Raw genomic sequence first — 14,463 nt, 5'->3', positions numbered from 1 at the left:
TGCCAAGCTTATAGAGACATACTCCAAGAGACTTGCATCTGTAATTGCTGCAAAAGGTGGCTCTACAAAGTATTAACTTTGGGGGGCTGAATAGTTATGCATGCTCAAGTTTTCTATTATTTTTTTTCTTATTTCTTGTTTGTTTCACAATAAAAAATATTTTGTATCTTCAAAGTGGTAGGCATGTTGTGTAAATCAAATGATACAAACCCCCCAAAAATCTATTTTGTTATCCTCAATGCTCAGAGAGCAATGACAAAACTGAAAACACTTGAGCACTGACACCATTTTATTCTGTGTGTGAAACAAGGCATAAAATAGACATTTCACAAGGACCCTTCCTTCTTTAGAGGTCCATGATGCGCCTGATGGAGCCGATCTTGGAGCTAATGCCTCCCCAGTCACTGTATCGACGGTACTGGCCGGGCCTCAGGTAGTAGTGGCGTCCTCTATAGTTGGCCTGGTCGTACATCAGCCAGTGGCCGTCCATCACGTTGCAGGAGTTGAAATCAGACATACAGAAATGGTCCATAAAGTTGGGGCAGTCGTCGTCCAGCTCCATCATCTGGCCTACAATATACAATGTGTTTGTATGTGTGTTTGTATATTTAGTTTTGTGTAAATATTAAATGCCCTAAAATACTAACCTTCCCCATCATATTTGCGGCTGGTTGGTGAGCTGCTCGCTCGGCTTCCTGTGCTGTTGGCCAGTGAGGTGGCTTATCTTTACATACATTCCCATAGGGGGAAAGGTACCACTGAATGTGTTGTTATTTAAATCAGTCATGCCAGCATGTAGCACAAACATGACATACAGGAGTCTTGCTACTCCTGTTTTCCTGTTCAACCATGGTGATGGCTGTGTTCACATCCTAGCTCCCAGAAAAGCCACATGCAGCATTGACAGGCAGGCACTGGAAAGATCAATGATCTGACGCCACAGTCAGAGAAAGTATCACCATTGCTAAACCAGACTCATGTTAGCAATCAATTTAATTCAATTATGTAATTTGCTGTCATATTGAATTGGTTATTTTGTACTTAAATCATCACAAATGTATGCATTTAAATCAGTTGAGATTGTTGGACTAAGTTTGTTATACTTTCTTGGTATAGTCAAAATACTTCACAGCCATCTGAAGTTTTAAAGTAATCTTATAAAACAATTTGATAAATGCGATTGTACATGTTTAGTTGGGTTTGTATGTTGATTGATAGATCTGATAGCCATTTAATGTAGGAATATGATGAGTATACAGTTCGCTTAACAGGAAATTACCAAACATGTTTTGGTATGTTATGTTACATAAACATACAGTAGTTGGATCCCTTCAAATAAAATAAAATAAAATAAATCACATGAAATTCCGTGCTTTCTGAGTGCCCCCTTTTCTGATTGGGGAGCTTTGCCAACGTGGCATGTTTTTACTGTGTGATCCTGTGTTGCACTGTGTGGCAGTGTTGAGCTTTACATATGTGGTCCTATCTATGGCCTTGAACCCTGGGTGAACTCACCTAAAAGAGAAAGGCAGCCAATAGCAACACCCAGAGCCCTCCATCCATCCTCCTCTCTAAAGCTATGTGGAAGAGTGTTGAATCACTGTCTTCAGACAAGAAACATTCACAATATATTCATTTATTCAGTCACATGTAGTAACCAAAAAAGTGTTAAACAAGTCTATATTTTATATTTGAGATATTTCAAAGTAGCCACCCTTTGCCTTGACGACAGCTTTGCACACTCTTGGCATTCTCTCAACCAGCTTCACCTGGAATGCTTTTCCAACGGTCTTGAAGGAGTTCCCACATATGCTGAGCACTTGTTGGCTGCTTTTCCTTCACTCTGCGGTCCAACTCATTCCAAACCATCTCAATTGGGTTGAGGTCTGGGGTGAGTGTGGAGGCCAGGTCATCTGATGCAGCACTCCATCACTCTCCTTCTTGGTCAAATAGCCCTTACACAGCCTGTAGGTGTGTTGGGTCATTGTCCTGTTGAAAAACAAATGATAGTCCCACTAAGCGCAAACCAGATGGGATGGCGTATCGCTGCAGAATGCTGTGGTAGCCATGCTGGTTAAGTGTGCCTTGAATTCTAAAATCTAAATAAATCACTGACAGTGTCACCAGCAAAGCACCCCCACACCATCACACCTCCTCCTCCATGCTTCATGGTGGGAACCAAACATGCGGAGATCATCCGTTCACCTACTCTGCGTCTCACAAAGACACAGCGGTTGAAACCAAAGGACAGATTTTCACCGGTCTAATGTCCATTGCTTGTGTTTCTTGGCCCAAGTAAGTCTCTTCTTCTTATTGGTCTCCTTTAGTAGTGGTTTCGTTGCAGCAATTTCACCATGAAGGCCTGATTCACACAGTCTCCGCTGAACAGTTGATGTTGAGATGTGTCTGTTACTTGAACTCTGTGAAGCATTTATTTGGGCTGCAATTTCTGAGGCTGGTAACTCTAATGAACTTACCCTCTGCAGCAGAGGTAACTCTGGGTCTTCCTTTCCTGTGGCGGTCCTCATGAGAGCCAGTTTCATCATAGTGCTTGATGGTTTTTTTGCGACTGACCTTCATGTCTTAAAGTAATGATGGAATGTCGTTTCTCTTTGCTTATTTGAGCTGTTCTTGCCATAATATGGACTTGGTCTTTTACCAAATAGGGCTATCTTCTGTATACCAACCCTACCTTGTCACAACACAACTGATTGGCTCAAACGCATTAAGAAGGAAATTAATTCCACAAATTAACTTTTAACAAGGCACACCTGTTAATTGAAATGCATTCCAGGTGACTACCTCATGAAGCTGGTTGAGAGAATGCCAAGAGTGTGCGAAGCTGTCATCAAGGCAAAGAGTGGCTACTTTGAAGAATCTCAAATATAACATATATTTTGATTTGTTGAACACTTTGTTGGTTACTACATGATTCCATATGTGTTATTTCATAGTTTTGATATCTTCACTATTATTCTACAATGTAGAAAACAGTAAAAATAAAGAAAAACCCTGGAATGAGTAGGTGTGTCCAAACTTTTGACTGGTATTGTATACTGAACAAACGCATATAAGTGTTGGTTCCATGTTTCATGGGCTGAAATAAAAGATCCCCAAAATTGTCCATATGCACAAAAAGCTTATTTCTCTCAAATTTGGTGCACAAATTGTTTCCATCCCTGTTAGTGAGCAGTTCTCCTTTGCCAAGATAATCCATCCATCTGACAGTTGTGGCATATCAAGAAGCTGATTAAAAAGCATGATCATTACATAGGTGCACCTGTCCACCAGAGCTGTTGCAAGAGAATTGAATGTTCATTTCTCTACCTTAAGCCACCTCGAACGTCATTTTAGAGAATTTGGCAGTATGTCCAACCGGCCTCACAACCGCAGACCACGTGTAACCACGCCAGCCCAGGACCTCCACATCTGGCTTCTTCACCTGCGGGATCATCTGAGACCAGCCACCTGTACAGCTGATGAAACTGAGGAGTATTTCTGTCTGTAATAAAGCCCTTTTGTGGGGGAAAACATATTCTGATTGGCTGGGCCTGGCTCCCAAGTGGGTGGGCCTATGCCCTCCAAGGCCCAACCATGGCTGCGCCCCTGCCCAGTCATGTGAAGTCCATAGATTAGGGCCTAAGTGATGTATTTCAATTGACATATTTCCTTACATGAACTGTAACTCAGTAAAATTGTTGAAATTGTTGCATTTATATTTTTGTTCAGCATTGTTATGATGAGTTTCTCTGGTATCGAGAACTTCAGGTTGCAAGAATATACTTAAACAATTATATGGGGAGTTAATACAAAGTATTTAATAGATACGGTACCGGGTTCGTCTAACAAAAGGCGCGTGCTTTGCCTCTTGTCATCCCCACACTGGACAAAGGAAATCTCTCAGTTTATATACTTCATTTTACACGTTTCTTCAACAACGTCTGTTAACCATCAGTGGACACTCCCCTCTCTGATGTTATTAACTTGTACCCCAAGTCAGTATATTACTATCAATCATTCTAAGATAAACCCCAGTAAGCTCCCTTGACATACTGGAATCCTTAGTATTCAGACTCTGCGGCACCAAGAATTACCTATCTAATAGATTTCACCTTGTTCCCACAACACTATGAAGAGACATCATAACAAGCATATATCCAAATAGAACGACTGTACACTTTCATCCACTGATCTTCCAAAATGGGATTAATGTTTACCACACAGAAAGTTTGAAGTCATCACAAAGGCAAAGCAGCCAGGTGTCAGGCTAACCATCTGGTGATAGAGGGGGTAAGAGATGGGTACATGTAGTCAGGGGTTAAAGTGGGGGAACCCTAACACTAGTTTCATGTCCACACCCCGGCTCAACCCTCACCCTAGCTTCATGTCCACACCCCGGCTTAACCCTAACCCTAGTGTTACGGATATAGGTATCCTGTATATGTATTTGTTTTTCTTCTCCTTCAGCCCTAATCACAGGTGTCCCTTGTTTTCCTGATTGGTGGTCGTTGGGGTGTCCCACCTGTCCGACATCCGTTCGTCTGCTGATTGCTGAGGTGGACCAATCAGTGGACACTCCTCTGTATTGCACCACCTGTTTCTGTTTTTTCATTACCATATCAAATCCCCTTGTTTTAAAAGCTAGTTGTGTTTTCTGACAGAGACTCTTTTTCTTTGTGAGTATGGATACTGTGGTGTCTTGTTTTTGTGTACTCACTCGTTTGCTGTCTAGTCCATATTGGACCTATGTTGTTTGTTTGTGCCTGGGAAAAGGGGGGTTTAGCAAGTCGCCATTGGGCATACACTACCCGTAGGAAAACCTTGTCTAAACACACTAGTTAGACCTGAGCGGACCACCCACTGTATTTTTGTATGGTTAGCAGTAAGCTTAGCGGTTCTTGAGGCAGGCAAGATCAGTTTAGGGTTTTTTGACTGTATTGTTTCATTCCTTGCGTCCAGCTCAGCCCCTTTTCCCCAAACCGTTTACCGTGTGTTTATAATAAACATTTTGTGTTTGACGGTAGCATATGGTTGTCGGTGTATTTTGTTCTCACTGTTCCTGGTCAATATTCTAATTCGCATGAGTTATGTTACGGGTCTCTTTTCCATCCACCCTAGACTTTTAAAGCCACGGGTTCGTAACATAACGTGGGGGCTCGTCCGGGATCTCTCATTGATACCCATGCCACTCATGCAAATTGGTTTAGTGTCTGGTTCAGTGTTGAGCTTGGCAGCTGTGACTAGCTGGTTTCGTTCAGTATTCGTCGGCTCGTGTTGCTAGCTTACGATGGCTACTTTTGATTTGGATGCCTTTTTGGAAAACCCTACGTGGGAGGTTTTTGATAATTGCCGTAGACTGGATCTACAGGCTTTGGCTGACCACTTTTCTATACCCATTCCAAGGGTTTTAGTGAAAGCAGAAGTTAGGAAAGTGGTGTTAGAGATATTATTGAACGAGCGAGAGCTTGAGTTACCGCCGCCTGAGCCTGCAGCTCCTGTAGAGGATGTGGCTGCTGCTCCTGTAAGCCTGTCGGTGTCTGAGGACGAGGGCGAGGCTCCAGCCACATTGCCCCGTTTTGACCCACTCTCCACACTGTCCGACAGTGATGCCAGGGTGGATGTCCGCTCGACACGGCTCCAAATGGAGACGGAAGAGAGGGCACAAATCAGGCGAGAAAAGTTGGAGATGCGTAGACTTGATCAAGAACTGGAGACACGTAGACTTGATCAAGAACTGGAGATGCGTAAAATGGAACTGGAGGCAGAGACAGCGAGGTTAGTCTCTGCTCATGCTATGCCTGCTAGTGAGCCGTCCTCACCAGCTGTGTCGTCTGCTACTTTTGACATTAGTAGACAGATCACCTTAGTACCTGTGTTTAGGGAGTCAGAGGTTGACTCCTATTTTAGTGTTTTCCAGCGTATAGCAGTAGCATTGTAATGGCCCAAAGAGGTATGGTGCCTATTACTTCAGTGTAAATTAACAGGTAAAGCCCAAGAGGTTCTGTCAGCGCTACCTCTTGAAGACAGCTTGAATTATGATGTGGTCAAAGCTACTGTTCTTCCTGCCTATGAGCTTGTTCCTGAGGCATATCGACAGAGATTTAGGTCTCATAAAAAGTGTTTATAATAAACATTTTGTGTTTGACAGTAGCATATGGTTGTCGGTGTATTTTGTTCTCACTGTTCCTGGTCAATATTCTAATTCGCATGAGTTATGTTATGGGTCTTTTTTCCATCCACCCTAGACTTTTAAAGCCACGGGGTTCGTAACACCTAGCTTCATGTCCATACCCCGGCACCTGTTCCACCATTCCATACCGCCATATTCACATAATTAGCACTTTAACACAGGACATTTGTCTGCTTTCCACATAAACTATACATATTTATTTGTTATAGAGTGAATAATTTATTGTACAGTTAAGTAAATTGTATTCCTTACAGATGGACATGGCCTCGGGTAAAACCAAATATAGAGGAAACCACTAGTGATATGATAACACACTGGAGGATTGATACTTTTACTATTGGCCAGGGTTCCTTGAATGTGAAGGCCCAGTAGTAGCAGGCATAACACCCAGAGTGTAATAACTCTGTAATAACTCTGTAATAACAGTATAATGCAGGATAGGACTTTCCTTAATCATGTAGAGATGAATGTGATCCTTCATAATGCTCTGTTTTTTTCCTTTAAGGACTCACCGCTAACCTGTGTAGGGGACAGAAAACATGCACAGTAAACAGGAGTTCCAGTTCAAAACACAAGGTGGCATTAGAGTCACAAGGTTGTAATGTTTGCTGAAATAGTCAAATTCACTACTGCTTTACATTTACATTTGAGTTATTTAGCAGACGCTCTTATCCAGAGCGACTTACAGTTAGTGAGTGCATCCATTAAAAAATATATATACTTTACATGTAAAGTCTTCTCAGAGCCAGAGAGAGTGAAACATAACCTTTGTGGGCTGAAATGGCATGCATGGGTACATGCTTCTGTCACCAATTATTTATATAAACAATATTGGAATATAATATTTGTCTATGATTGCCACTCACACTGAGGAAGGCGTTAGACGTGGATGAGGAGGAGGAGGAGGAGGAGGAGGAGGAGGACTGCACCAAGGCCCTCCATACAGCAGAGGCAGCACCTCCTTTACCCTGCACAGACAGCCACCACTTCAACTTCTGGGCTGAAGGAGAACAATCAAAGAGGAGGTACAGGTCAGGGTGCGGGTTCTTACATAACGTGTTCTATAGCCTACTGTAAACACAAGTAAGGAATGGACAGCCTCACGTGAGAGAGGTAGAGGGAGACTGGCATAGTTGAGATGTGTTAACGAATAGTAGTGTACGATACACATGCACACACGCACACAGACATACTATGCTTCCTGGAGTGGTCCACGGCCTTCAACGAGCCCAGCATTGCAAACGGGTCGTAGGACAAGGTGAAGGGATGAACGATAGCACTCTGTGGGAACAGACAAAGTCTTAAAGCCTTACTAGAAAAATCTATCTGATAGCTGATTCATATCTTATAATTCAGTGATTCATGCAGTATGTACATACAGAGTAGCACTGCATGACACCACTGCAGCACAGATCATTATAGACCAGATAACACTGCACTGAGGCTGATGGCCTACTAACTACATGTACAGTCAACACATCATGAATTATATATTACACCCCTTATACTCCGTTCCCACAGGGATATGTCTAGGCTGTAGGATTAGGCTACATGTCTAGGCTGTAGGATAGGCTACATGTCTAGGCTGTAGGAGTAGGCCATACTAGGAGTAGGCCATACTAGGAGTAGGCCATACTAGGAGTAGACCATACTAGGAGTAGACCATACTAGGAGTAGGCTATTCTGGGAGTAGACCATACTAGGAGTAGACCATACTAGGAGTAGGTTATACTAGGAGTAGACCATACTAGGAGTAGACCATTCTAGGAGTAGGCCATTCTAGGAGTAGGCCATACTAGGAGTAGGCCATACTAGGAGTAGGTTATACTAGGAGTAGGTTATACTAGGAGTAGACCATACTAGGAGTAGGTTATACTAGGAGTAGACCATACTAGGAGTAAACCATACTAGGAGTAGACCATACTAGGAGTAGACCATACTAGGATTAGGTTATACTAGGAGTAGGCCATACTAGGAGTAGGCCATACTAGGAGTAGGTTACACTAGGAGTAGGTTATACTAGGAGTACACCATACTAGGAGTAGGCCACACTAGGAGTAGGTTATACTAGGAGAATGCTATTCTAACACTAGGGAGTGGAGAGAGAAATGTGCAGCATTCTTAACTCAGTCTACCTTGGAATGCAGGTGGAGGTAAGCAGCAGATGGTTTGGTGCTGTAGAGGGCTAGAATCTCTTCTACAGGCAAGCTATTCTGGAGCAGAGAGGACAGCAGAGCAGAGGTTAGAGCAGAGGGGGAATATAGTTAGTATCAGTTAAATCACAGTAGTCATAAAGGGCCAGTTACATGGTCAACCCAGGGGAAAGGTCATGGACTAGGTAATGCTGCCCAGTTTGAAATATACAGTACATACTGTTGCACCTGACTTAAGTCCAAGTTTAGCCACAGAGGAGCAAGGGTATGGAGACTGGTGATTCATTGTGTAGTTCCGAGGAAGGAGGTTAACCTAAAGCTCATATTAAATACAATAGACAACCATCAGATTCAGTTCCAACAGCCCCAGAACCACTTTAAGGGTCATTGACACGATGGACTGAGCCGTGGTAGTAGACTCCCCAACTCTGCCAAACGCCTCTTTGGAGACTGGTAATTCGTACTTTAAGTAACAAGGGAGAGGTCTAAGGGTCGTTGACACTACAGACTAAGCCGTGCTAGACTCCCAACCCCTGGCATACTGTATTCCTCAGTTCCCAGGCTACTCACCAAGATCATCCCAGCGAAGGAAGAGAGGATTATGGCTTCTCTTTCCAGGAGGTTGGGGTACTGGTCATTATACCCTGGGCTGCCCACTCCACTACAGGAACCTTTGCGAAAGCTATGATTTTAAGATGGGTTGGTGTTGTGATGCCTGGAGACAACACTCAGATGCCGTTGTTGACTGTTCCTGATCTGGATGAAGATGGACAAGGGGGTCTGGATGGAGTACTAATGGATAAATATCCTTTTTGATTATTTGATCATTTTTCAAAAAAAAAATGCAATATTAGTGTGATTTTTAGTATGATTTTATGAATCAAAGGGGGGAATAGGATAATGTGATTCATACATCATTTATATATCATTTTTATATTCTTAGTTGATATCATTTATATATCATTTTTATATTCTTAGTTGATATTGATGTTTAATTTGAAAGTGTTGTTTTGCAAAAGATACTGTTTGGTCTTTTCTTTTCTTCCAGAAGCATTTGGGGGAATATGTGGAGATTGAAATACTCAAACAAGGACAATATGAAAGGACAATGACTGGAGGAGATGAAACAAGGAGGGTGTGGAAAGGTTCCCATTCCATCATCAACAATCCATTGGAAGTCGAGACTACGGGGAGATGAAGTGTAGTGGACTACATTCCAGTGTCTGCAATGAAATATAGACATATTTGCATGTGTAATACATAATTTGTGTCATATTCTTAGGTATTAATTTTTGTAGAATGATATTTGATGTTATTGGATACATGTGGGGATCTTAGATGTTTTTGTTTATTTCGTTGATGCTTAGGGACAGGGAGTCTAGGCAGGGAGAGGTCCACTGTAGGATCCGATGGGTTGACCAGCCTTAGTGTGGACATTTTTTGGATAGGATTTTGTTTGCAGGGGCTTACATGTGTATTTAATTGCATCATAGTTTCAAATGCATTGATAGGGATTTATGAGTTTATCTGGAGTATCTAGGTGGTTGCCTGGGGCAGAGGAACCGTGAGAGAATTTTACTGTCTTGATTGCTGGAAAGATGGCTGCCGGACAGTTTTTCGCTCTCACACTCCATAAAGATTTGTTCATATTTCATAATAATGTATTCACACTTCATAAACATTTGTTCATATTTCATAGAAAGGTATTTACACTCTAGAGAAAAATGTTTTTTGGTTTAATGTTAAAGATACTCAATAAGATAAATTGGTACTAGTCATAATCCTATTCTGTTTGTTTTCGAGACTTTTAGTTAGTCTCGAAGGGGGGAAATGTAGTGTATTAAAGATTATTACTTTCTTAATGGAACCAGAGGATGTTTATCTTAGTTCAAATGTAGCCGTTTGTAGGGTGACGCCCCAGGGGAGACCGGTGATTGGACGAAAGAGGGAGCAACCCATTTTTGCCATTGTTTATAAGTATGAGGGAGACAAAGAGGCGGCAGAAGCATTCAGATTAATTTGGGACGGTGCTTCTCCAGACACCGCGGGTCTGTAACTTATGCTGTAAACTTGTGATATTAATAAAAGCTTCTAATCAAGGTGCAGCCTAAGCGGACTCTTTGTTTGACAGCAATAGCCACCAACATCCGACGGGACACGATACTGCCCAGCTCTTTGAAGATTCCACCTGTCACATACATAGTGAACATGAATTGCAGACTCTGCATGTGCCATTCATATTGTAATACCCAGTAATCTTTTACACTTAGTGTCATTGTGTGGTCCTGAAGAGGTCAAAGGGGAGGTGTGTAGTCCTGAAGAGGTCAAAGGGGAGAAGTGTGGTCTTGAAGAGGCCAATGTCTCCACTACGAAACTACACTGAGTGTACAAAACATTAGGAACTCTTTCCATGATATAGACTGACCAGGTGAATCCAGGTGAAAGCTATGATCCCCAGTGGTGGAAAAAGTACCCAATTGTCATACTTGAGTAAAAGTAAAGATACCTTAATAGAAAATGACTCAAGTAAAAGTGAAAATCAATCAGTAAAATACTACTTGAGTAAAAGTCTAAAAGTATTTGGTTTTAAATATACTTAAGTATCAAAAGTAATTGTAATTGCTAGAATTTACTTAAGTATCAAAAGTTAAAGTTAAAGTTAAAATAATTTCAAATTCCTTATATTAATTAAACCAGACGGCACAATGTTCTTGTTTTTTAATTTATGGAGAGCCAGGGGCACGCTCCAACACTCAGACATATTTACAAACAAAGCATTTATGTTTAGTGAGTCTGCCACATCAGAGGCAGTAAGGATGACCAGGGATGTTCTCTTGATAAGTGCGTGAATTTTACCATTATCATGTCCTTCAAAGCATTCAAAATGTAACGAGTACTTTTGGGTCTCAAGGAAAATGTATGGAGTAAAAAGTACATTATTTTCTTTAGGACTGTAGTGAAGAAAAAGTTGACAAAAATATAAATAGTAAAGTAAAGTACAGATACCCCCAAAAACGACTTAAGTAGTACTTTAAAGTATTTTTACTTAAGTACTTTACACCACTGATGATCCCTTATTGATGTCACTTCTTAAATCCACTTCAACCAGTATAGATGAAGGGGAGGAGACAGGTTAAAGAAGGATTTTTAAGCCTTGAGATATGGATTGTGTATGTGTGCCATTCAGAGGTATGAATGGGCAAGACAAAATATTTAAGGACCTTTGAACGGGGTATGGTAGTAGGTGCCAGGCGCAACGGTTTGAGTGTGTCAAGAAACGCAACGCTGCTGTGTTTTTCACGCTCGTGTATCAAGAATGGTCCACCCCACCCAAAGGACATCCAGTCAACTTGACACAACTGTGGGAAGCATTGGAGTCAACATGGGCAACTCAATAATCTAAGACACAATTTTGTTTCCAGTAGGTGTATAGTATAGGTAAAATATAGTTTTTTTCAGTATATGGAATCTAAGACACCATTTTGTTTCCAGTAGATGTATACATTAGTATAGGTATAGTATAGTTTTTTTCAGTATAGGGAATCTAAGACATCATGTTGTTTCCAGTAGATGTATAGTATAGGTATAGTATAGTTTTTTCAGTATAGGGAATTCTAAGACGCCATTTTGTTTCCAGTACATGTATAGTATAGGTATAACATATTATTTTTCAGTATAGGGAATCTTACATGGTTTTTGTTTGGTTTTGTAACAAGTATGATATGAAGTGTACTTGGTATTATTTTGCCACCCTCAGAATAGAAATAGACATTAGGAGATCCTATTTCAAACGCAGTTACAAAAATCACAAATAGTCTGTCTACTGTTTGTAGCTTGACAGTCAAAATATATAATTTAATGTTGTATTTTCTTAAATTAAATAATATTATTTAACATGTTATTAATTAAATATTACATATTATGACTAAAGATTGATGGTGGCATTGAAATACAAGTGTGATGTAGGTTCATAAATGCATCTCTCAAAATCAAAAGTTTGATGTGAGTGAGATCTGTATATTATTAGAAAGATTGACAAATATTAGAGTTATTGTTACAGTTATATAGGATAGTATGCTTACAATCAAATCCTTCACCCTATCCTTAACGACTATACAGCCCTCTGATTTCTTTGTTCGATCAAGTTATTTGTAACAAATCATTCTAATACAGTATTTAGCATTCTCCAAACAGAACACGTTCTCCAATAGCATTAGAACACTTCTCATTATAAGCTAGTATGAAATCAGACATATGATTATACAAAATTGATGAACTATGACAGTTTATGTGTAGACAAGATAGCCATGGCCCTTTGTCAAATATTTTGCTCTGTAGGCTACACGTCTACACCCCTGGCCGCTAGTGGAACCAAGGAGGTCCTGATGTCCTGATGCCCTGATGCCCATGAGGCCTAGTAGAGAAAGTCACATAGTACCTTGTTACATCAGAAAGCTCTCTATACAGTGCCTTGCAAAAGTATTCATCCCCCTTAGCGTTTTTCCAATTTTGTTGCATTACAACCTGTAATTTAAATTGATTTTTATTTGGATTTCATGTAATGGACATACACAACATAGTCCAAATTGTTGAAGTGGAATGAAAAAAATAACTTGTTTCAAAAAATAAATAACGGAAAAGTGGTGAGTGCATATGTATTCAACCCCTTTGCTATGAAGCCCCTAAATAAGATCTGGTGCAACCAATTACCTTCAGAAGTCACATAATTAGTTAAATAAAGTCCACCTGTGTGCAATCTAAGTGTCACATGATCTGTCATATGATCTCAGTATATATACACCTGTTCTGCAACACCACTAAGTAAGGGGCACCACCAAGCAAGCGGCACCATGAAGACCAAGGAGCTCTCCAAACAGGTCAGGGACAAAGTTGTGGAGAAGTACAGATCAGGGTTGGGTTATAAAAAAATATCAGAACCTTTGAACATCCCACGGAGCACCATTAAATCCATTATTCAAAAATGGAAAGAATATGGCACCACAACAAACCTGCCAAGAGAGGGCCGCCCACCAAAACTCACAGACCAGGCAAGGAGGGCATTAATCAGAGAGGCAACAAACAGACCAAAGATAACCCTGAAGGAGCTGCAAAGCTCCACAGCGGAGATTTGAGTATCTGTCCATAGGACCACTTTAAGCCGTACACTCCACAGAGCTGGGCATTACGAAAGAGTGGCCAGAAAAAAGCCATTGCTTAAAGAAATAAATAAGCAAACACGTTTGGTGTTTGCCAGAAGGCATGTGGGAGACTCCCCAAACATATGGAAGAAGGTACTCTGGTCAGATGAGACTAAAATTGAGCTTTTTGGCCATCAAGGAAAATATCTGGCGCAAAGCCAACACCTCTCATCACCCCGAGAACACCATCCCCACAGTGAAGCATGGTGGTGTCAGCATCATGCTGTGAGGATGTTTTTCATCGGCAGGGACTGGGAAAGGAATGTTGGATGGCGCTAAATACAGGGAAATTCTTGAGGGAAACCTGTTTCAGTCTTCCAGAGATTTGAGACTGGGATGGAGGTTCACCTTCTAGCAGGACAATGACCCTAAGCATACTGCTAAAGCAACACTTGAGTGGTTTAAGGGGAAACATTTAAATGTCTTGGAATGGCCTAGTCAAAGGCCAGACCTCAATCCAATTGAGAATCTGTGGTATGACTTAAAGATTGCTGTAGACCAGCAGAACCCATCCAACTTGAAGGAGCTGGAGCAGTTTTGCTTTGAAGAATGGGCAAATATCACAGTGGCTAGATGTGCCAAGCTTATAGAGACATACTCCAAGAGACTTGCATCTGTAATTGCTGCAAAAGGTGGCTCTACAAAGTATTAACTTTGGGGGGCTGAATAGTTATGCACGCTCAAGTTTTCTATTTTTTTTTTTCTTATTTCTTGTTTGTTTCACCAAAAAAAATATTTTGTATCTTCAAAGTGGTAGGCATGTTGTGTAAATCAAATGATACAAAAGCCCCAAAAATCTATTTTGTTATCCTCAATGCTCAGAGAGCAATGACAAAACTGAAAACACTTGAGCACTGACACCATTTTATTCTGTGTGTGAAACAAGGCATAAAATAGACATTTCACAAGGACCCTTCCTTCT

The 14,463-nt window shown here is 41.0% G+C and overlaps 1 pseudogene across 1 annotated transcript; it reads right to left on the bottom strand.

The window, feature by feature from the left end:
- Window positions 1-6,639: 6,639 nt before the first annotated feature.
- Window positions 6,640-10,544, bottom strand: LOC311128807 (annotated as a pseudogene). Its single transcript has 6 exons — window positions 10,489-10,544; window positions 8,914-9,004; window positions 8,326-8,403; window positions 7,384-7,471; window positions 7,057-7,190; window positions 6,640-6,709 (listed from the first exon to the last, which is right to left on the bottom strand). The product of its transcript is annotated as an uncharacterized misc_RNA (transcript).
- Between the last annotated feature and the right edge of the window lie 3,919 nt (window positions 10,545-14,463).

The sequence above is a fragment of the Coregonus lavaretus genome, assembly GCF_964263955.1.
Source record: "Coregonus lavaretus genome assembly, chromosome: 5".
Classification (NCBI taxonomy): Eukaryota; Metazoa; Chordata; class Actinopteri; order Salmoniformes; family Salmonidae; genus Coregonus; species Coregonus lavaretus.
This window is presented reverse-complemented; position numbering and strand designations above follow the sequence as displayed.